Source organism: Halichoerus grypus, chromosome 14 (assembly GCF_964656455.1).
Source record: "Halichoerus grypus chromosome 14, mHalGry1.hap1.1, whole genome shotgun sequence".
Taxonomy (NCBI): Eukaryota; Metazoa; Chordata; class Mammalia; order Carnivora; family Phocidae; genus Halichoerus; species Halichoerus grypus.
The window spans coordinates 20,916,506-20,941,172 of NC_135725.1; the positions used below are offsets into that span (position 1 = coordinate 20,916,506).

A 24,667-nucleotide genomic window follows, 5' to 3' on the forward strand; every position below is an offset into this window, starting at 1 on the left:
ATCATCATATTAATCTGCCTTTATCGTTATTGGAGTAATTAGAGAATAATTGCACACACAGAAAGTAAAATGCAAGACAATGAGAAGTTGGGATGCTTTCAGCTGTGTCAGAAAACTAAACTCAGTAAGGACATGTTTTGGCTCATGTAACTGGGAATCAAAGAAAGGAGGAACTTCTAGAATGTACTCTATGTCATACCTAATAGAATATCTTTGCTTAGGCCACAACTGGTCACACTGGATCTTAAGATGGAGAGGACCACACCTGCTAGTTTTCAGGTGGGACTGGCCACGCCAGAAAGACCAACCATGTGACTTAGGGTGGAGACTTTGTGTGACTGGGTTTCAGTTGACTTAGAGATTGAGTTTAACCGCATAGTCATGCCTACGTCACGAAGCCTTCCCCGCCTCCCAAATCTAAACACTGGTGCTTAGGCACACTTCTTTGCCTGGCAATGCTCCATGCATATTGTCATGCATCAATACTGGGAGGGCAATGTGTTCTGAGGAGTAGCACCCAATCACTTGCATTTCTTTTCTCGGTATAACCAAAGCCGAGTCTCAGGCATCCCCACTCCCAACTGATAGACTTCTGGTTCCTGGGAAGGTAGAATAGGACAGTAGAAAATGCTTGAGTTTTGGAAACAAACATTTGTAATTGAACACTGATCCTGTCACTTAGTAACAGAATGTATTTGGAAAGTCATGTAATCAAGCTCCCTAAGGTTGATTTTTTTTTTTTTTTTTAAATCTCTGAAGAGTACAAAATGGGATCTCTTGCAGGGTGATTGAAAAGATTTTGGAGCTTTGCGCAGTGGCAGTATCGTAACCAATGAGGTTTATCCGAGGCGCGATTATTGCTAATTGAAAAGATTTTGGGATAATGAATATGTCTAACATATAGTAAGCACTTATTTTTTATTTATTTATTTTTTTTAGAGGGGGAAAAGAAGAGGGGAGGGGCTGAAGGAGAGGGACAGAGAGAATCTTAAACCAACATGGGGCTCTGTCTCACAACCCGGAGATCATGACCTGAGCTGAAATCAAGAGTCAGACTCTTAACCAACTGAGCCACCCAGGCGCCCCAGTAAGCACTTATTTTAATTAATATATTTTTGATATTATTCTTAGGATACAGATATTTGAGGGGATTGAAATGAGGTCAGGGTTCATGGGAACTTGGTGCTCAGAAAAACTCAAAATATCTGGAACTATTACTAGATTTAGTCTACTGAAATTCTGAATCAAATAGGCTTGTTTTAATTCATCTATTGGCAACTAGAGTATGTTTTTGAGTAATTCTTTCATTAATGATACATAGTGGCATATTGTCTGATCTCTTGCATATTTATAACCTTTCCTCTTGTTTCTTTTAGATTTGATCAAAAACTTGAGTTGAAGTCACTGTTTTTCAAAATGTGGTAGTCTTTGTGGTCACTGTTTCATTTAGCATTACAAAGAAGGCAAATGTCTGTCTGATTTCCGTTCCTTTGTATGTGTGTGAGTGTGTGTTGTTGCTTTAATTCTATGTATCTGTGCCCACACCTGTCGGAATGTCTGAGGGATATTTTACTTATTTTTATTTAATTTAATTTTGTTTTTATCACAAATATGCAGCCTTTAGTGCCTAACATCTCACATTCTGGTAAGCATTCTAGAGTTTTCTTTTTTCCCCTAGTTTTATTGAGAGGTAATTGACATACAGTACTAAGTTTAAGGTGTGTGGCATAATGACTTGACTTACATAAACTGTGAAATGATTACCACAATAAGTTTAGTTAACAGAGGGATATTTTTAATGGAAAAAAATTGTTGATATATGTCTAGGTGTTAGTTTCTTTTCATTACATTTTCTTTTTTTTTTTTTGCAAAGTATTTCAATCTTCAAAATCAACTTTTCAGGTAAAAAAATTTCTATTATTCCTTTAATCATTGCTTCAGTGATGTCTCTGTATTTTATTCTTTTTAGATTTCCTTTACAACTTTATCAAATCCCCATACCTTTGTCTTCCATGTCCTTAACTTTCTGTAACCACTGAAAACTTTTTATCCACTTTCCCTGAGTGTGGGGGTTATTTCTAGTTGGTCTACTACTTTACAAATTAGAATTTCTTAAGTAACTAACTTGTTAGACAGCCTCTACTAATTTCATTACATTTTTTATTTGTGCTTTTTAGCTCCATATCTGATATGGCTTGATAGAAACAGGTTCTGGTGACTTCTATTGTAAACACATAATATAGATGTTGTAAAGCCCTTCTTTGTTCCTTGTAGTAAATTTATTATTTTATAGGAAGACATTTGCTCTGAATTCCCATGGTGATCCCTTTCTTTTAAACTATTATATCTTTTTTATGTCTTGTACTTTTTTTCTTAGTTGTTCCCTTTTGCAAAGGAATAGTTAGGCTTGTCAGGGATTGGGAAATGAGAAGCATTCTATCAGACATGGGCACGAAGCGTTGTTTGAAATTTTTATGCCCAGATGACGAGTAAAGGACAGTATTTGGTTTCATTTTGCCACTTCAAAGATCCTTCAGCCTGGCAGGAATGGGGATAGAGTAGGAGCCCGAGCCAGAGTTGGAGAAGAGAGTTGGAGCCAGTTATACTTGGGAACTTTGCCCAGAATTTCTATTTTGTGTTTGGCATGCAGTCAGGATTTTTCTGGGGCAGGGCCCCTGCTATTGTTTGGCGAAGCCACACTCTGTAAGATCTAATGGTATCATTGACCCTGCTCCTTAACAAGTGTGGCCATCAGGGTCAAGGTCAATTTTAACCAGGGTGAATGCCACTGCAGGGGTCCTGTGTGGCTTGCCCTCCAGTAGGAGGGTGGTTTTGGCTTCACTGACGGGATGTAGATTTCTCTTTCTTGCTCCCCTCCCCCTCCCTGATTCCCCTACCCCCTATTACCCGGCCTTCCTTCTTCTTTCCCACCCTCCTAGCCTCCACTCCTCTGAGTTAGGCTTCCAGTCAGCATCTCCTTACATAAAAGCAGAAGGAATAAGACTGCTGAGAGAGGCAGCTGTAGGTACATGGGGAGTTTGCTTGACTGTTGAGGTGGTTTTATTTTAGGAATTTTCCTGGGTCTCCTCTTAGACTTTTGGTATTAGAATCTCCAGGGGAGGAGGCTGAAATCTGTATTTTTAAAGTTTCCCAACCGATTGGAACGCAGCTGGCCCTTGGATCTCTGACAGTGATTTGCAAAATCTCGAGCCTGAGAGCAAGGCCTGAAAAAATGCAACCACGTGCCTTTCTAACACTTTCTGAGCACCTACTTTATGCAAATTGCTCTGCTTTGACTGTGCGTAGGATAGAGAGAAGTACAAGGGAGGAATGTACAACCTCATTAGGCAGAAATAGTTCACATTTATCCAGGGCTTACCACACCCCAGGCACTTCCCTTCGCACTTTACACACATTAGCTGGAATGATCCTCACAGTAACCTCAGGGTCTGGAAACTACTATTTTCCTTCTTCCACCAATAGGGGAACAGAGGCTTAAAGGGGGTTAAGGAGCTTGTCAGCGTCACACAGGTAGCAAGTGGTAGGTCTGGAACGTGAACATGCAGAGTTTGTCTCTGAGCTGCATTTTAACTAAGCTCTATGGCCTCCCCCAGAAGGAGATAAGGGGACAGCATCGTTTGTCTGTGGTTAGGCCAAGTGGGAGTTCAGGCTCTAAATACTATGTGTGTTCAGAGGGGCGATGTGCCACAGAGAAGGCCACGGGACTTGGGGGCTAGGGTCCACAGGCAGGGGGCGGTGCGCGAGTCTCCGAGGAGTCAGGCTCTCGGCACAGCTGCGTGCGGGGATGCGCACCTGCCCCTCCCACGCATGCGCCCTAAGCACGGGCCTCCCTCCTTCTCCCCAGTTTCCCATTTGCAGCCATCGTTGACGGAGGCTCTACCCACCTGTGTTTGCAAGAAGCCTGAATGCTCCCTTGTCTGTTTTTAAGCCCTTTGCCTATGACAGAGTATGAATAACAAGATCGGAAACATCTCTATTATAACTTTAGAGGCCCTGTGTGCCATTTCAACATCATTTTGTTGCTTTTCCTTTTCTCCCTTGGATAGTAAGATTGGCTACTGGCTCTGGTCTTTTCAAAGAAGCATAAAAGGGTCATTTACTAGCTTTTGGGATAATTTATCCAAGTGGGTTTTCAAATATTTTGTACAAACCTAATATAAACAGCTTGTAAAAATGTAGCATAAATGCAACAGTCCCATTCAGGGTAACTTCAGAAGGAAAAGATGTTTTCGGCGTTGGTTTCTTTTCTGTGATGTCATTGGGATTTGGTAATATATTATGTCATTGCTATTACTAGGAATTTAGGAAGTGATTAACCAACCGCACCGGTTGTTTCGGTTGGCTTTACACAGAGAAAAGTAGAGAAACCCTCTCTGCTCCTAAGGGATGCATCGTTTAAGATGAATTTGGGACCATGACCAGTGATATAAATATTAAATAAAACAAGAAAGGATGAGGACCCTGTGACAAAGGCAGTGTATCATGGCATTCAGTGGTCAGTGTATAGTACGCTATAGTGTAATATTTAATAATGCAGAGTTTGAAGCCAGCCCACCTGATTTCAAGTCCCCACACTCCACGCAGCTCTCTGACCTTAGGTAGGTCACTTACACTTTTAGTTTTGGGATCTGCAACATGGCGATGCGGAGCATAGCTCTCTCATAAAGCTGTTGTGCTTGTTAAATAAGTGTGCGTATAGCCCATATTACAGTAAACTTTTCATATTATTTATATAGATCATATATTCATTATGTACAATATATAATATCTGAAAAGAAAAATTATCAGCTAAATTACAATAACCTCATTTCCTGAATGCTCATTATAAAAGCCTTGTGCTCGATCAAAGATATTACCACAAGAGAGTGAGTGTTGGCTAAGCCTGGTTTCCCTGTGGTTAAAAGCAAAATAGGGAAATGGAAACATTTCTTATATATTGGTGGATTTTATTTAACCAAGGGTTTATGAAGTGCTTACCATCAGCCGGGCTCTGGTCAGAGGATTTTACAAATATTGACGTATTTATTTGTTTAATTAAATGGGTTGTTTTTATTCCCATTTTTTCGGATGAGGAGACTGAGATATTTAAGGACTCCAAATCACGCAGCTTGTTAGTGGCAGACCTGAATTCAGATGGTCTGTCGGGCTTCTTGGCCAGTGCGGGCGTTACACTATGCTGCCTTTCTCAGTAGGTACAGGTTGGAGTCACAGAGTAAAATATTTTATCACCATACTTACATAGCTTTAAGCATAGAAGTGCAACTTAAACGGGTTTCTTTACTTGCTTATCCCAGCTGACTCAGCCACCATTGGATACTTAACCCTAAGGAGGATATCAGATATAAGGCCTGAAGGAAATCCTAGGGGTGAGGGCCAAGAGAGCAGTGGAATATATTTTAACTTTTCTACAATGGCCAACATCTGGCCTCCCATTCACTAGCTCTCCTTAACAACTCATGGATTCATACACTTAGGAAGCTAGAATGGGCCTTCGGACAAGGCTTCTCAAACCTGAAACTGCATATGATTTGTTCTGGGAACTTGGTAAAGATCCTGATTCTGTAGGTCTAGGTGGGATGAGAGTCGCTACAAACAAGCTCCCAGGGGATGCTTCAGGTTCCCGGATCACAAGGCCTTGGAGTTCTTTGTGTCAACTCCTTTATTTTGCAAATGAAAACAATGAGGGGTACGCAGGTCCAGAAGCTTGCCTGTGGCCCCATGCATAGAGTGAGATATGTCAGAGAACGCATCAAAGACAGACATCTAATGTTTACGTCACTCAAAAGGGGCTTTCCCATTAATCCTTACAGTATCTTCCTGAGGTTCTACTCTTCTACTTACAATAAAGTAAGATAAAGTACAGGGCAGAAGAATGATGACTGAATTTGAGCCTGTTTAGTAAGTCATGCCACACCTGGAGTGTAAGGTAAGCTTCATTCCCCCCCACCCCGCCCCCCGCCCCTTATCAGAGTCCCCTGTGTCATGTTAGGTCAGACAACTAGGGACATCCATGCTCTCAGCATTAATGTGTGTTCTGGAGACGGATTCAGGCGTATCCGTGTAAACCCTGTTAAAATTGCCCTTTATCTCACGAACTTCTTCCCTCCATTTTAGCAACTCAACTTAAAGACCATGGAGTAGAGTTTCAGCTTTGAAGGTCATATGATCTTTTTTGTTGAGGCAATTTGCCATGCTGCTCTCCGGTCTCATGGACCTTTGAAGAAAGCACCACTGACGTGATGCCACGTGATGTTCTTGTGTTTTTACCTCCGACGCTTGCCCAGGGATGGGTTCATTTCACCTATTTACTTATTTCTACGTCCTCTGATTCCATAGAGGATTTAAGGCCATTTAAAATTATCTTAGCAGGGGTCTTTGTCAGTTGCCCTAGAATTTGTCTTGTCAGAGCAATAGTGGCTATTACAGTGGCTGAGCCTCTGCTCTGGGCCAGGGTCTCAGTGTACCTCCTTGAATCCATATACTAATCTGATTCAGTTAAAAACTATGAAGATGAGAAAAGTAGGGCCCAGGCAGTTTAAGTGACATTCCCAGGGCCAAATGGTAAAGAAAATGGCATTGCCAAGATTCAAACTCAGATCAGCCAGATTTCAAAGCATTGTACCCTACTTTGCAACTCTTGGATAAATGCAGCTTAGTCTTCTAGAAACCTCTGGGACAGATATTTTTTCCGGGGGGTGAGGTTGTTGTTGTTTTTGTTGTTGGACTTAAGATCGGCCCTGGGCAAAATAATAAAGAAGGCAACCTTCCCGCATCTCTTTCTCTTGTTCTTCCAGTCCTCCAGGAACCAGAGTCCTTGTGCTGTTTCTCCAAAGACCAGCAACAGTCTTTTCTTTCATCTTCAGTACCTCATTTTTTCTCAGCTAGCTCTCACTTTAAAAGCAATATCTGCTTCCATTTATTCGCAGGGAGAATTTTAAGTAGAGCTTTTTGAAGATAATGGAGTGCAACCCCCAAGATTCTCTGGTTGCGGGGTTTTGGCATTCACTGGAGAAGATTGACTTAAGGATCTTCTTGCCCCTTTAAATCCTACTTTGTAGTCGTTTACCTACTTTCTCTACATCGGGGTTTCCCAACCATGGCACTATTGATAATTTTGGCCAGTAATTCTCTGTCGTGGGGGAATCTGTCTCTAGACATTGCCAAATGTCCCCTGGGGGGTGGGCAGTGGGCAAAATCGACCCCAGTTGAAGACCACTGGTCCTCACAAAAGTTAAGTTCTGCTAAAAGTGATGATATATAAGCAGCTTTTTGTCTCTTAGGAACAGAACCCACTTCTAACAGACTTCAGCGTCTGTGTCTATAGTTTGGTAAGCCTATGACTGCCTGAAACATAGATGTTGAAAAGTGAATAAAATTTTTTCCTCAGTTGTTAAGAGGCGTGACTTCTCATTCCTACTTCCTTATAAACATTATTTCTGCTTTTAAAAATATAACACACTGTAGTGGATAATAGCATAGTCAGTGCTGAAAACAGATCAGAGATTAAATTTCAACTCTATTTACTGCCTATATAAGCTTGGGCAAAATTAACTTTTGTGCATCTCAGTTTTCCCATTTGTAACACAGGACTCTTTTTTTTATAGGACAACACCTTCTCTACTTGTCATGCTTCTATAAAAGGGGTATGATTTCTGCTTTACTTCCCAGAGAGGAGAAATTGTCAGGTTGTGGCGTGAACACTTTTCACTTCTCCCTGCCCCTCACTCCTGCCTCTCCAGGGATGAAAGAGCCGCTTGATGAATTGGGTGATGGAACTGAGCATGTCCAGCTCAAGACCTTTTCTCTACACATCTGCCTATATGCCAGTCTCCATCCTCAGCTACCCCTGTGGTTTTCCTGCTGGTGGCCAGGTATGACTTGGGGTCAAGTATTAGGGAAGCTGTTGAAGACTCCCATGGGAGCCCCGCTCCTCAATACAGTTGAAAAGCTGACATTTTGGTGTGAATCTGCTCCCTTTGCTGGTTCCACAATCAGATTGTAAGGAAAATGTTCTCCATGGCTCCACAAATCTCAGCAGCACTACCCAGAACTCGTCAGAGGGAGCGACGTTGAGTGAATGAATGGATAAATAGAAATCACCTAACCTGGTGTCTGTTGCATGGCAGATATTCCTTAGTTACTTCCCATTTTTAAAAATTTTTATGATGTCTTGCTTTCTTTTGAACAAATAAATTCTTAAACCTACACACCCTCTTAGTTTTGTCTAGTTCACTGGCCATGCCCAAGGAGGAACAATGCCTATGGGAGGAAGGAACTTAGATCTTCACGGCAGTGTGGAAGCAAGGAACCTCATTATTTCATTTAGGAAGTAGTGGCCTGAATGAACTTCACAGTGTATCCTTAGAGTGGGATTTGCTTGGCTTTAACCTTTAAACTTAACTTCCTATTTCTCAGAACTGGAAGTTTCTCGGAGAAAATTTTCTCAGGATTGTTTTTCTGTATTTCTTTCCTCCTGTTTTTCTCTTTTTTTCTTATTAATCCTCTCTCTTGTTCTTGCTCTTGCTCACTTTCCTCCTCTTCCCTCTTACTTTTATTTCCTTCCCTCCCTTCATTTTTATTTTTGCAAGTTGAAAGGCAAGTGGCATCAGAGTGTCTTACTGCTGGTTCCCAAAAAGTTTGGGCAGGGAGTTAATAATTTCTTCGTCTTGAGGTGCCTCAATTATGGGAAAACAGATCAGATTGACATCTCCTCGTTTATGGGAAGGGAGAGGTTCCTGTGTGATTTGCAGCCTACTTCCCTTAATGTGGAGCTCCCTGTGTGCTTATCATGGGCAGCGTCCATCCAGCAACGTACGGAAGGGTCCTTGCACTGATGAGACAGTAGGAGACTAGGTTTCTAGGCCAGAGGAGGCGGACAGCAAAAGGCGGAGGGTAAAATGTGAATGCTACCAATTCTCCTCTCCCCTCCCCATCCCACTGTTTCTGGAGAATGAAGCTAGTGCGGCATGAAGTCAAGAAACACATACTGAACCCCCAAAATGCTTGTCACCGATCAGCAAACACCTTCTTCCCCCGACTTGGAGCATGGATACTCCTGTGACTAATTTGCCACATCTTTTTGTAATAACAAGGGATTTTTTTAAGGTGTTTATCCCATCTACAGCTTTTTAAAGCAGCATGTTCATTTAAATAATTACCTAGTCATTTAGTTAATGCATTCTTTTTTAAACTTGGCTAACTACAGCGTATGTGGTTTTGATGGAAAAAAAGCCCCCTTTATGTAATAGCACTGTTTTCTCCCCCTGCAAAATAAATGCAACACAATTATTTTACTGCAGAGAAATTAGCTCATTTGCAAATGCCACCTCAGAACACAAGAAGAATGGCATTTATTGAAGCACTAATAAAGGCACCATGTTAGAATAATTTTATGCTGACGGGCCCACAATCACTCAATATTTTAAGAGCTGTCATCACACCAGCATGAGCTGCATGCAGAAGTACAAATTTATGCTGTGACATCATGGCATGGAGAGTATAATTGGAATAAAATTACCCAGCTTCTCTCTGGCATTTGTTGGTGGTTCCGAGCCCTTCACTGCCCACCCAGAGTGGATTTTTGGTTTTGCACCAGCAGCCGCACATCCGGTGAACGCAGGATGATGATGCACCAGGCTTGCGCTGCTGAGTCCTTCAGGTTTTTCGGGAGGACACTTCTCAGTAGGTACTCAATGACCTGTGCTGTTGCTGAACAGAGAGCCGCACAGACCTAGAAAGCTGAAAGAATCACAAATCAGCCAAAGCCACTCTTTAGATATGGGTAATTAAGCAAACAGCCCCCACACAATGGCTGAAGACCTCATAGCATCAGTTTTAGCGAGTTAATAAATTCTAGTCATGGCCTATGGTTAAACGCGAAGCTTGAACAAATGAGAACTTCTGCATGAAAATTGGGGCTTTGAGATTCAACCTTAGGACTTTCTACCGCTGGCTTCCTTCTTATTGGAGCTGGGGGGGCGGGGAATGAGACGGTGGCACACGCTCACCTTTCATGTTTAGACATGACACCCCGCTTGAAATCTTGCATCTCCTCACCGCCTCTTGGGCATAATCAGACACGTTCCACGCCACGGAAGGGAGTGTTATGGTGCCCCTGCAGATCAGGGGGAGCTCCAGGCGTGGGTGAGTGTGTTTAGGCCCCCGAGTGTGCCTGTCTGTCAAGGGATTTGCGAGGGAGGGGACGGTGGGCATACCGCCCTTCGAGGAGTGCCCTTCCCCTCGGTGGTGCTCCATGCACGCGGCCGGGCGAGCTTTGTCTGCAGCCTCCAACTCGGACTGCCGAATGAGTGTCTTTAGTGAGCTTGATGAGATAGTTAATTTGGATGTAAGAGAGGAAATGTTGTAATTAACGGCACGATAATTGGTAAACATAACACATTCACGGGAGTGGGTGACAGAATATAGCGGTGGCTTAATTGGAGAATACAGATGATGTGTGCACTTAGGCTATCGCTGCATGATAGATTTTGTGGTGGGCACAATAATGCCCCCCCCACAATGTCCACATTCTAACCCCCAGAATCTGTAAAGACGTTAGCTCATAGGGCAAAAGGGACTTTGCGCATCTGATTTATTTAAGAGTCTTGAGATGGGGAGAATATTCTGGATTATCCACGTGGACCCAATGTACTCACAAGAGTCCTGGTAAGTGAAAGAGGGAGGTAGGGGGTCCAAGTGTCAGAGGAGGAGGTGTGATGGCAGAAGAAGGGTTGAAGTGTTGAGATCGCTGGCTTTGAAGATGCAGGGAGAGACCTTGAGCCAAGGAATGGATGCAGCCCCTAGGAGCTGGAAAAAGCAAGGACCCAGATACTCCCCGGAACTTCTAGAGGGAGTTCAGGCTGCTTGATGTTAGCCCTGTGAGACCCATTGTGGACTTGAGCCTCCAAAACCCTAAGACAATGAATTTGTGTTGTTTTAAGCCGCTAAATTTGAGGTAATTTCTTACAGAAGTAATAGGAAATGGACAGTCTTTTATTTATAAGTACCTTAAATGCAGTGAAATTATTTAGTTTTTGGTGTTTGGTGAGTTTTGGGTTGTCATGAATGAAAGCATGGTGGCTAAAACACTACACTTTCCAGACAAATTAGTTTAAAATAAGAAAAAAAAAAGAACTCCTTCATTTGGAAAAGAATTTTTATTAAAAAAAGTAAGTAGACATGGTGTGATAATAATGAATAGTGAGAAAATACCAGGCTTTGGAATCAAGTGGATCAGGGTTTTGGTACAATGCTGCGGGTTTTGGGTAAGTCTCCTAACCCCTGAGCATTTGATGCCTCACTTGTCAATCAGGGATGATAATAATTTCTTCGCAGAGCTGTTGTACTTAAAATTCCTAGGAGTGTGTGGTACGTAATAGGCAGTTTAATCGATATGAGTGTCTTCTCTTGCTTTATCTACGCTTAAGAGTGTACAGGTGCGGCAATTTTAAACATGGCTGCAAACTCTTTGACAGATATCTTCAAGAAGCAGTGTCTGTGTCTACTCTTTTTGAACCTAGGTAGGCTTGTGACGCTTTGGCCAATGGGGCAATGGAGTATGGAAGAAATGACACCATGTGACTTCCAAGTCTAGATCAGGAAAGGCTTTGTTTGCTGAAACACTCACTCTCGGTGTTCTGGCCACCAGGTACAAAGCAACCACTGCAATGTTTCCACGCTCCAAGATAGGCACGTGTAGACACTTCAGTTGACAGTCCCATGCGAGCCCAGCTTTTGCGTCATTCCATCTCAGGCACCAGATGTGCAAGTGAAGATGCCTCCACATGATTCCAGATCCAGCTGTTCCAGTCACTCGAAGCCACTTGTCTTGCCAGATGAGACCCCGGATGTCATGGAGCAGAAGACTTATCCCACTGTGCCCAGTCCACATTGCTGACTCACAGAATCCATGAGCAGAATAAAATGGTTGTTGCTTCATGCCAAGTTGGGCTGATTGCTTATGCTACAATAGAATCCTGGAGCAACAAATTAGTGACCACTGCTGGTGACAAAGACGAGGCAGAACAGTGTGGTGCTAACCCATAGCGCATCGCAGATCAGCAAGTCAGAAATAAAACACAGACAAATGTACTTCTATAGTAATTGCAGTCTCTTTGTAAAAAGTAAAGGCAACTGTATATGCTTATGTTTCTTCTAATTGCAGTGTACTTAAGACGGTCTCTTCCTTCTCATTCTTCTAAATTAAGAAAGGAGCCATGTCTTTAAAAACATCAGAGAGGATGCCCTCGGGATCTTCTGTGTCTATCCCTGACTCATCAGCAGATGATTGTTCAAAAATATATATCTGAATGGCAAAACTAGCTCAAACGTTAAGGAGACAACGTCCTAGTTTGTCCAGATGATTAATTAACAAATCTTGGATTCCCTACTCCTCTCTGTAATGGCTTCTTTATTTGTGTATTACTGTTATCTTCCTCCTGTTTCAGGTTTGAAATACAGTATTAATCATATGCTAGACATACAAACAAAGGGATTGCAGCTAGATCGTATCGACAGGATCACGGTATTTGTGTTACACAGAACCTAATCTCATCCCTCCATTTTTGGATGACTTGGCATTGTCTCACGAATCAGCTTCTTGCAGGATTTCCAGCGGGCACAGAAATGGGAAGCTCGCCCAGACTTCACAGTTTGGCAAATGTAATGAGCTAGACCTTACAATGGTTGCATGTATTTTCATGGACTCCCCCCACATTCCGTTTTGATTTAAACACATATGTTCATTATTTTTGAAGTACATGCATATGCTTGAATATTTATTTGGAAATAAACAAAATCATTTTCATCACAATTATATTTTAAAAGCTAAGGCTAAAGTAACACAAAGATATCAGTATTGCAGATTATGCACGCAGAATAAATGGCTAACTGAAAGTTTTGACAGGTTTATAATATCTTACAAAAGGAATGGTTGCCTTTCTTGATTTACTGTGTATCTGAAATAATGAAGTGAAGGAGGAAAATGAGTTAAATATCTCACCTTATTTATTGGGTCTTCATATTACCACGTTACCTTGCCCTGCCTCAGATTCATTTGGGAAATTAGAAATTGCAAAATGCTGTTGACTTTCAGCACTATCATGATCTGAATGTGATGAAGAGTGAATCGCAAATGGAGAAGTATAGTTCTTGGGTTTATTTGGATATTTTCGGGAACTAGCATGATAAAGCATATACTGCTCAAAGCATATTTAGGCTGCCCACAGGTGGCATTATCTTCCTTTAAAGGTTTATTTATTTATTTTTAGAGAGAGAGATTGGAGGGGCAGAGGGAAAGAATCTAAGCAGACTTCCCATTGAGCACGGAGCAGACTTGGGCTTGATCTCAGGATACTGAGATCATGACCGGAGCTGAAATCAAGAGTTGGATGCTCAACCACCTGAGCCATCCAGGCACCCCAGGGTTATCTTCCTTTAAACTAAGTTGTTCAACACACCTTAGCAATAAAATCTCATTCTCTTTTCATGGCCATTGCATTTGCCTGCTGCTTCTTCCGGGGCTCCTCACGCTACTGGTGGCTTTAGTTAATGTTCCTTTTACTACCAACGCTGCTTTCTGAAAAGCTGAAGTCTTCTGAGTCATGTTTCTTTTGCTATCAAATAGGTTTTCTTTGTTGGATGATGATAGCGTCTTTAAGTCATTACTTCTTGGCAGCAAAACTCTTGCCATGTTCATAGTAATTTGTAAGACCTAAATTTCTGGACCAGATTATATTTGGGAAACGTGATCTGGGCAATCCCCGATCTGAAGTTTATACAATTTGATGGGCTTTCTGTAAGGAAAATAATACAAAATTCTAGATAAAAGTAGGTAAGAAAATGAATGTGTATTTAGAGTGAGAAAAGAAATCATGACAAATTATTGGAGCCTAAGAGATTCAGGCGCTTTTCTTTTGATGTCCTTTTAAGCAGTTGGCCAGAAATGACTTCATGGAAATGCTTCCTCTGACAACCTGGCTTCCCCTGCCACCTAGAACATTCTATAACTCCCAGTGGCTCGTGACACTCTCAGAGTTGAGTGTAAGAGATGCCCTGAAGCTTAAACTCATTGACCTCAGGGTAAATTTTCCTCTGGCTCAGTGACCGAATGAACTTTGCCGACAGGAAACAAAGCTTTTGGGCACTAACCTGGCATGTGGTACGATTGCAACCACCTCATATGCACTGACTCATTCCCTCAGCAATGGGTTTTGATTGTCCGGACCCAGAAGCCAGACAGGTGGAAAGGGGAGGTTTCCCTCTGTATAATTGTATCATTTCATTTATATAATTTGTAACATATAAATATAATATTATTTATAGACTATTTATAGCTCCTACTCACAGATGAGGAAAAATTCCATAAGTCCTTGCAGGCAAATGTGTGGCAATGCCATATAGACTTCATTAAAATACTCAGAGAAATATTAATACCCCAAAGAATGACATTCTTATCAAGTAATAAATTCTGACTCAAAAGTAAGTACGCTACTGAAAATTACTATTATTATTTTTTTAATTTAAGAATTCACAGTCAATTCTACCTTGTTGAATTGAAGAAAGGGTTTCTTGTTTGGGGATTTTGCTCTCTTAGGTTACTCAATACTGTGAGATCAATAGTATCAGAAAAGGAAAACATTTTCAAGGATATTTAGTCAATAATGTTTTAGAAGGGTCAGTAATAAATATTAAGTATTTTATTTCATTAAGTTTCATAATTTGTAAATATTTCTCCCCCCACACATGATAGGAGATTATCAGGGTGTTTCATATATCTGTGAAGCCCGGCATAATAGGATTCAAATTGGAAGACATCTTTTAGTTTAACATATGTATTAAAACTTCCTAAAGTAATTCTTTTCAACATCTTCTGACTAGTAAATCAAATGAGGGACAAATATAGATTTAACATGGCCAGATTTCGGTTCACAGGGAATGTTCACAATTAAGCTCAGAATCATAATGAAAACACAGTTGGAACTGTGACATTCCAAGTGTGGAATGTCAGCTCTGAAATGGACCAGGTAGCGAGTGAGCCCACAAACAATACTCTGTTGTGACAGATGTTTGCTTAGTACTTTCTCTCTGAGTCTGACTCATCGGGGTTGTTAATTATTTTAACGATTCCGTTACATTTTGTATTTGTTTAAACTTTTTAGAAGAAATTAATCCTATATGATGTATCAGTCAGGGTCCCAGCAGGAAAAGGCTTCACTCAGATGGCCTAAACAAGGGAACTTGAAAAATGAGATTACTTACAGAGCTGGAGGAAGGGGTTGGCACACACACTGAATAATGGATATGGAGGCCCCCAGAGGGTAGCAGCAGCTAGAAGCCAAAGCTTTTACCTCTAAAGCCTGAAGGGCAAAGGGTGGGAAGAACGTTACCGGAAGGCAATGACCCTTGCTATCATCATGAAAAGGGGCCCACCCAGGAGTAGCCATAGTAAAACAAAGCTGGCAGAGAATGGCCCAGAGGCAGGAAGGGCAGGGGAGAAATACCCCAGCCTCTCCTTGCTCTCTTTCTCCAATTTCTTGCCAGTGACTTGTATTGACCTAAAACAATCAGAAGGCAGCTGGAAAAGCAGAACCACAGTGATGCAGAGCCCTGGAGCACACAGTAGGAAAGAGAAGGGCAGAGGAGGTGTGGGTAGGGAAAAATGGAGAAGAGAAGCCGTGACTTCAATTGGCCCTCAGTTTGAAATGGTGAGTTATCAGGGCAAATATCATTATTCCCATTTTATCCAGGATGAAGTAGCTCACATAGAGTATGATCTATCAGGTGTAAGAAGTGATCTTAAATAATGTTTTATTGCCTGAGCCTAGTAGAATGCTCACATGTTGTAGGCACTTGATAAATATTTGTTGAATGAATTGTGTATTGATTACTGTATTTTGTGCAGGCATTGCAATTGGATTTTATACTCTTAGATGATTTATACTTAAGCTAGACCAGCTCCCATAACCAATTTGGCCAATCTCTCCTTTAAAAATTTTTATAACAAATGGGAAAAATTTTAAACTAGATAGCTTAAAGAATTATTTTTCACATAAACCTTCAATTAAGAAATTTATAATATTCAACTAGTTATTTCTGTATCAATTAAGCATTGGCTCCTAGGTATGCCTGACTATAGAATAAATGATTTTGATACATTGGGACAAAATCAATGTGTGTAAATTGAATCAAAGTTTAAACACTCTAATAGGAACCAGATATCCAAAGAATAATATTTTATATTGTTTTGTAAAGCAAATAATCTCTGCACATTACTGGGTTTGTAAACCTGAATGTTCAATTATTGGTTTGGTCAAAAATAGGTATGTCTACAGCTTGGGGTCAGATCCAAGCTTTGAGGGACCTGAAGTTTATAAATTGGGGAAGGGGGGTCCTTTTAAAAAAAAAAACAAACTTACAACTCAAAATTGTTAGGTTTTCTTCCAGACCATGGGTAGGAGCCCATGTAAGTGAGTGAATTGCTCTAAAGATGTTAAAGTTTCATTCACTTTATAACAAATGTGTCTGTACTTTTTTTTTATTATGTTATGTTACTCACCATACATTACATCATTAGTTTTTGATGTAGTGTTCCATGATTCATTGTGTATAACACCCAGTGCTCCATTCAATACGTGCCCTCTTTAATACCCATCACCAGGCTAACACATCCTCCCACCCCTTCCCCTCTAGAACCCTCACTTTGTTTCTCAGAGTCCATAGTCTCTCATGGTTCATCTCCCCCTCCAATTTCCCCCCCTTCATTTTTCCCTTCCTACTATCTTCTTCTTTTTTTTAACATATAATGTATTATTCGTTTCAGAGGTACAGGTCTGTGATTCAACAGTCTTATACAATTCACAGCGCTCACCATAGCACATACCTCCCCAATGTCTATCACCCAGCCACCCCATCCCTCCCACCCCCCACCACTCCCACAACCCTCAGTTTGTTTCCTGAGATTAAGAATTCCTCATATCAGTGAGATCATATGATACATGTCTTTCTCTGATTGACTTAGTTCGCTCAGCATAATACCCTCCAGTTCCATCCACGCCATTGCAAATGGCAAGATTTCATTCCTTTTGATGGCTGCATAATATTCCATTGTGTGTATATATATATATATACCACATCTTCTTTTAATGCGTACTTGCTGTTTGCTGGCTATAGGGTAGGTAGGCTCTATTGACCTAAGATAATTTGTCATCAAAATCTCATGGTTCTTTTGATTAGATAAGAGTAGATAAGTTTAGATGAGGTTAAATAAGCCCCCTGAAAAGTTTGTGGTGCATGGGTTTGGCTATTCCCCCAGAACACCACTACCTGGTACAATGAAAGCAAGTCTCAGACCACATTTAGTCACATACATAGTTATTAAACAAACATTTACTAGCAAAGGAGGAACCAAAAACCAGCGCAGGAGTAATATGATGTGAGTGAGACCCATTCCTAGGGCATATAATTTAAGAGGGTACCCAAAACTCAGTAGACAAGATAAATAATATTTGAATATATTGTTTTTCAAAATCAAAATTAATGCAACAGAGCCATGATGAAAAAAGCAAATGTTTAAAATAAAGATGGAATCAATATTACTGGTTTTTCCTTTTGCATTTGTCTCCAATATGGTTCTGCACAGCACTGTAGAGGGTTTTATACAACCTCTTCTGTGAGCCTGAAGCACAAACTTCCCTTGCATGAACGGTCCTCTCTAGGCTGACTCAGCATTCCAGAGGCAGGATTCTACTTTCCAGGTGGTGTGAGACCAACAGAAATTCTCCTGGGTACCAGAGTGAACAGGTCTGAAGCTTGGATGTCATTCTCTAGAATTATGCAAGAGGTTAGGAAGTGTTTTGAATGTATTTTTTTAGCTAATCCACAGATCTTGCATACCTTGAGATCTTGTTGCCCTTGGTCACTATGCTGATGTGACAATTAACACATATACCTGATCTTCATGGTGATAAGTTACAGCTGGGCTTGTGGTGGTCCCTTTTGGAATGCGGCTTTTGCTCATGATAGTGATATCTGACCTCGCCATCAGGGGGTTCTTGAGTGGCTACCCTTTCTGCATTCCTGATTAGCTCTTAGGCTTTGGCTCGCCCCGTGACACACCATGTCTCTATTTGCTCAAGTATCTTAAAGTAACTTGGAGGCATTGGAGCCCTAGAAGACAGAGGGGCCCACGGCAGACCCCGCCCTCACAGAGAGAGCCTTCAGTGGGAAAGGGAGACAGACAATAAATAAGCGAAAATAAGTATATGTTATAATACCATCATATCAGGCATTGATAAATGCCATAAAGGAAAATGAAGCCGTAGGAAGGGCTAGAGCCTGATGAAAGGCGTTATTTCATTTAGGGGTCCGGCAGTCTTCTAAGACAAATGACATTTGAACCGGGACCCAAGTGAAGCAAAGCAGAAGCAGCAGGAGCTGTGCAAGTATCTGGAGTGGGAGACTGTTTCCTGCAAACGAAATAGCAAGCACACAGGTAACACGTCAGGAAAATGACCACACTCACGTTGTGAAAGATTGAAATAAGAAAAAAATAAAGCACTAAAGTAAAAGTCTTCTCTACCCATATTCCTCAGGGAGAGCCACTCATAGCAGTTTATTGTGCTTCCTTCCAGATGTACTTCTATGCATAGGAAACTCTATACCCTTCTTTGCTTTGTCTTTCCCTCTCTTCCTTGCTTCCTCTTTCCCCCATTTTTTTTCACCCATCTCTCTTTCTTTAAAAATAACCATACCGGGGGTTCGGGGGGCGCCTGGGTGTCTCAGTCGGTTGAGCGTTTGACTCTTGATATCAGCTCAGGTCATGATCTCAGGGTTTTGAGATCAAGCCCTGCCTTGTTCTCTGCGTTGAGCATAGAGCCTGCTTAGGATTCTCTCTCCCTCTCCCTGTGCCCCTCCCCCCTCAAAAAAATAATCATACTGTACACACTTCCTGGCAATGTTTTAAAAATTTCTCATTAGTATTTCTTTAATGCTTTCCACTTTAGCACGCTGGTAGAGTAACAACCTCCTTCTTCATTTTATGGTACCATATGTGTTTCATGGAATGGATATACCGAGAAGAATTCTACCAGTCTTTGGTAAATGAACTTTGTGTGAGTTTCTCTTTTTTTTTTGCTATTAAAATAATGCTGTGATAAAGAGCCTTGTATATGCTTTGTGTGTGTGTGTGTGTGTGTGTGTGTGTAATTACACCAGTGCAAGTATTTCTTGCAAATCCTCAAGTCTGAGTTATAGGTCAAATGATATGCACTTTTCTGATTATAATACACATTGCTGAAGTGCCCTACGAAAAGGTTATACTAATTTATATTCCTGCTACTCTTTATGAGAGTTCCTGTTTTCTGATACTCTCACTAGCATTAAAGTATTAACAATCATTTGTATCCTCACTAGTTGATAAACAAAAATTATGTCTCCTTATTAGGTTTTAGCTCACCCTGTGACACACCACATCTTTGCATTTCTTTTCTTTTTGGTGAGGATGAATATTTCTTTCTATAGTTATGGGCCATTGACTAAGGCAAGGGTACTAACAGTAATTGAAGATTGAAATCCTTACCTATTACCTGTCTAATTTCAAGGGCTGCCACTAGCATATACTATGTCTTAACGAGAATGGTATCCTTTCCTTATGACACTTTACTGCCATCTACTAGAAAATTGCCATTATAAATAAATAAATCCATGATGACTATTGTGTGAATGGTTGATGATGACCTGTAGAGTTGTGCAGTGCTCAACCTGCACATCTGTATGGGACAGCTCAGCTAATATTCCGGCTTAGCTTCTGAGTCTTAACCAAGATAACTGTTGGCATCTTGACCTCTAGCTTTCATTCATTGTGAGTTAACTCTCTGACTAAATCTAAGACACGGCCCCATTTTCTCTTTCTGAGAAAGAGTATATTCCTTGGGCAGTCTTAGTCCTCTCTTTCTGGCTCATTTAATCTGTCGGCAAACTTGACTCTTTCAGTGATCTGGTTGGTGCCCTTTTGCCATCTTCTTGACAGAAAGAAGTAATTCACATTTTCCTATAGAAGCCTGTGATTTAGGGTTATAACCCCATCAGCTTTCCTAAATGCCGAGGAGACACACCGTGATCGTGTAGCCCATTTCTCATTAAAAACACATACCATTTTCTTCCTTTTTAGAATATAGGTGTCCCTCTAGGCTTGTGGCACAATACATAGAACAGTTAAGATTGATTGAGTGCTTACTAAAGACCGGGCACCTTTCTCAGCTCTTTACACATGTGAATTTATTTTATCATTTTAACCACTAAGTGAATTAGATATTAATTACCAATAGTATCACTATTATCCCATTACTATTACAACTATTTTCAGAGGCAGGTGGATAAGGAAGAGATGGTAGAGAAAAGGAAGCAAAATCGAGCAAATGTAAACTTAGGATTTCGGGCAAACATCCCATTCTCATCTTTTCAATAAGGGAGGGCACTGAGTTTACCTACTCAGAAATATAATAGAGGAGTTTAATGCCGTTGGGCAAACTCTACAACAACTCAACCCGCAAGAGGCTGGAGATCATTCAAGCCCTTTAGCTTTAGAATAAACTGATGAGGCTCGCAGAAGGCTGTATCCTCAGGAAGTAGGTCCCTGTTGACCTCCCTTTAAAAGCGTACAAAGTTCATGGTTCCCCATGATCCGCTGAGCAAATGTCACATACCTCTGATATAACTCACAGTCCGATGAAAAAGCAAGCAGGGGACTCTATTTGAAAATACTCAGATGAAAGTGTGTGTGTCTATGTGTGGCGGGGCCTGGAGAAAAGTTGAGGGACACAGTATACCCAGTAAGATGTACTAGAATTGGGGGACTACAAGTAGCCTTGGAAATCATAGCTGAAGACTCCTGTTTTTAAGACTTGGAAACTGAAACACTGGGGGGGGGGGGTGGTTTGTGACTTGGCCAAACTCACACAGCTTTGAGTGGCCCACCATGATGCTCAGAATTGTGCCCTTTCCCAAAGCACACTGCTCCATTACATTTAGAGACAAGGGCCTTCAGTTTTAATATCAGGCCTGTGGATGGTTGATTACGCAGCAGTGGGCAAATCACTTTAGCCAGTTGCATAGAGATTAGATTTCTAAAGGTTCTTTGCTCCTTAATGTTCAATGACCCAGCTGTAAGTTTCCTTTCTAACCCTGGCTCTTTCCTTCCAGGCCCCACATCCATTGAGCGTCCTTGCAGGACTTAAGAATGGCCTTCCTTTGTGAGATGTCTCAGCCCGGGTAGGCGGCAGTCCTGGGGCCCACCCAAGAAGATTTATAGTGTGGAGCTTTCTCTTAGCTGTGCTTTGACAAGGAAAATGGCAGGCAGCCAGCATCCCAAACCAAACAATTGTCAGATGGCTGGGGAAAGAAAAATAAATGGTGAGTGGAGTCAAGAACTCAATAGCTATTTCAAGGCAGTAGAAGGCTTCCTTTATGGTCATTTCTACTGAAGCATCAGTGCGTGCCTGAGCCAGAGGATCTGCCCCTTCCTGACCCCAAATGCCCGGGGTCCAGCGGCCTGGGTGCATTCGGTCAGCCATCTGCTTAGGCCTGTGGGACCACCACCAGCGAGGGCAGGGTTCCAGCTGCTACTGAGGGATCTCTGCAGATCTCTCAGGCCAGCAGGGATGCTTTCTGAAACTCTTGCTATCTGAACTGTCAGTGTACAGAGCCGCGCTCCTATTAATCTTGGCATGCAGAGATATGCTTCTCAAGCTCACAGGGTCTTTTTGATGACATATGCTTGTTTCCTTGACCAATTACTCCCTGCATCCATCTACCACGCTGTGGGGTTGACATTTTTTTATTTTTCCTAGATTGAAAACCGGAGATAAACGACTTATTTTTCACTCTACTCCTCGATCTGGGAGACGGGATTGCTTTCCACTCCCACCTCTCTCTTTATTTATGCTCATGCTTGCATCTATTTTTATATGTTTTATAGGGATCTTGTGATACAGATACCGTGTATTTGGGGCTCTCTGAGCTCCATTTGTGTGGGGATTCTATCTTGGCAAATACGATCTAGCCAATTTAGTCTCTTCAGGTACTAAACTTAATTTCAGATTTCTTTCTTCCTTCCGTTGTCTGTCCATCTCTTTTTTCCCTCTTCCCCATTTCTTCCTCCTACCTCTTTTTCTTTCTCTTCCATTGAAATGTTTTCCTCTGTATTGTACTCTGTGATAAGAGAGCATAGTAAATGTATCAGTAGAAATAAATTTTACAGATGTGTATTTCTCGATGGCATAATCTCATATTTTATAAGCTTTCTTTTGAAGGCAGTGTGAAGTTTTAAAATCTGTCCCCTTGAGAAGAAAATATATTAATTCCTAGGAAAAACTTGAAAATAACCAGAGGATGGAGCAGGAAATATCCATTTTGAAGTGTTTTCTCAAACACAAATGCCTTCAAAGCTTATCAGGTAAATGTGTTTACCCATTCAAGGCGAGGCAACTGGGAATGGTGGAATCTGAAGGTTGAGCAGGAATGTCGTGCCTAATATCATTCAAATTTAGTTTTAATTTATTAATTTTTTTAATCCATCACATCAGCTACTCAAAGTAAGTTTGTAGACCCAGGGCAGTAAGTTTGCAACTACTTCTTTGGGTAATCATGACTTCTATTTTATTTTGCTTCTCTGGTAAAACTGATGCTTGTCCTAGAATAACTTTCTTAAGATTATGGTGTCCCTCACCACAGAGCTAGTCATGCCACTACTCTTCTTGTCCTCATTGCTTTTAAGATAAGTTGAAAATTCTTCTGGCATTTAATGTTCATTCTCCTTAATCTGACCCAATCTGTTTTTACGCCCTTTATCTTTTGCTGTATCCCCCTTAGATTTTTGCCAGTCTCACCTACTCATATTTTCTTTTTATTTCCCTGTGGGGTAAGCATCTTTCTTTTTCTTTTCTCTTTTTTTCTCTCTTTTTTTAAGTTTAAATTCAGTTAGTCAACATCATTAGTTTCAGATGTAGTGTTCAATAATTTATCAGTTGCAACATAGATCAATGGAACAGAATAGAGAACCCAGAAATGGACCCTCAACTCTATGGTCAACTAATCTTCGACAAAGCAGGAAAGAATATCCAATGGAAAAAAGACAGTCTCTTCAATAAATGGTACTGGGAAAATTGGACAGCCACATGCAGAAGAATGAAACTGGAACATTCTCTTACACCATACACAAAGATAATTTTACCTACTCATATTTTCGTAAACAGGCCCTATTCTTTCATTCTTTCCCACCCATGTGCTTTTGTTAATATTACATCTTTTCCCCATCTTTGTAGGCACTCCACCTGTTCAAAACCTTGATTTAAACTGCCTTTACTGAGTTCTAGCCCCTTGCTTTGTGCTCTCCTAACCCTTTATGGAAATGTCTTGCAAGTTAGGGTGACATATGTCTTGGTTTGTCCTGGACAGTCTCTTTATGCTTGTTGTCCTAGCTTAATTATTACCTTATACTGGTCATGTTAATTATAACACTTACACTTGTGTCTTATGTTTAAGTGTACTTATAGCCTCATTGGACTAAGGATCATCTTTGTATATCCAATAGCCAGGCTAAACTACTTCTGTTATATTCATGACTTCTGGTTAAAGCAATTGGTGAATTTTATTTCATTTACAATGGAAAGAAAGGGTCAAAGATAGAGTGTGTTTTATAAGTAGCCTAGAGGTTAAGTGACTCTCATCTTTAGGTGTTGGCTCTTCTTTTTTCCTGTTTGGAAAAATTGGACTTTGGTTCTTTCTTACATTTAGATAGATAGTGGTGATGGAGTACAAATTATGGAACTGTGTATCTTAGAACATGGAAGGATCTTACATGATTTTCTGGGCAAGTCTCTTGCCTTCACTCATGTAAATAATCTTGGAATGGACATCTGCTACATTTGACCTCTGCCTCATTTTTTTTCCCTTCTATACATAGTAGCACACTGATTTTTCTTTAGGGAAACTCCCCCACTTACCTTTCAGTAGCAAGGCCACTAGAACTTGGATGGGGTCAGCGAGGTACCTAGGGTATAAAATTTAAGGAGGCACTCACTCTCAGGGTTATGCAAGAACAGGATCAGCAATGACAGAGTGCCTTCTTAAACAATGTGCCCTAAATGCCTTGCTTGCCTCAAGACCCTAGTTCTAGCCCTAGTTCTGACCCAAATTCTGGCCCTTGATCAGTGGGGCTGATCCAACTCTGTCTCCAGGGATGAACATTTGACCCAAGCCTGGTCAAAGAGCTTTCTTCCCACTGGCCACAGTGATTGATTGAAAGGAAGTCATGTGGCACAGAACGAGTGAGATTCTATTCTGGCATTTTTATTCAATTCCAAGGAGAGCAGTCTCTCTTACTGGTGCAGTTTGAATTGAGGATGGAAGCCTTAAAATGCTGGACCACTGTGAGAAGCAGCGCGCAGGAGAATGGAGTTGCAGCAGAAAGGAGCAGACCCAAGGGCAGAGAAGAGTTGTCTCCTAATGCATTGTTTAAGCACCTGATTTCTTCTGGAATGTTTAGGTACATAGTCAATAAATAGCTCTTCACACACACACACACACTTTGGTTTTTCTACATGCCAGCACATAACTCAGGTTTCTGTTTATTTGCAACTGTCCATAAATA

At 41.1% G+C, this 24,667-nt stretch overlaps 1 non-coding gene across 1 annotated transcript; it reads left to right on the forward strand.

Moving 5' to 3' along the window:
* The first annotated feature begins 803 nt into the window (after positions 1-803).
* LOC118538040 (U4 spliceosomal RNA) lies at positions 804-943 on the forward strand. The gene has a single exon (XR_004918412.1). It is a non-coding gene; the product is annotated as a U4 spliceosomal RNA (small nuclear RNA).
* The last annotated feature ends 23,724 nt before the right edge of the window (positions 944-24,667 follow it).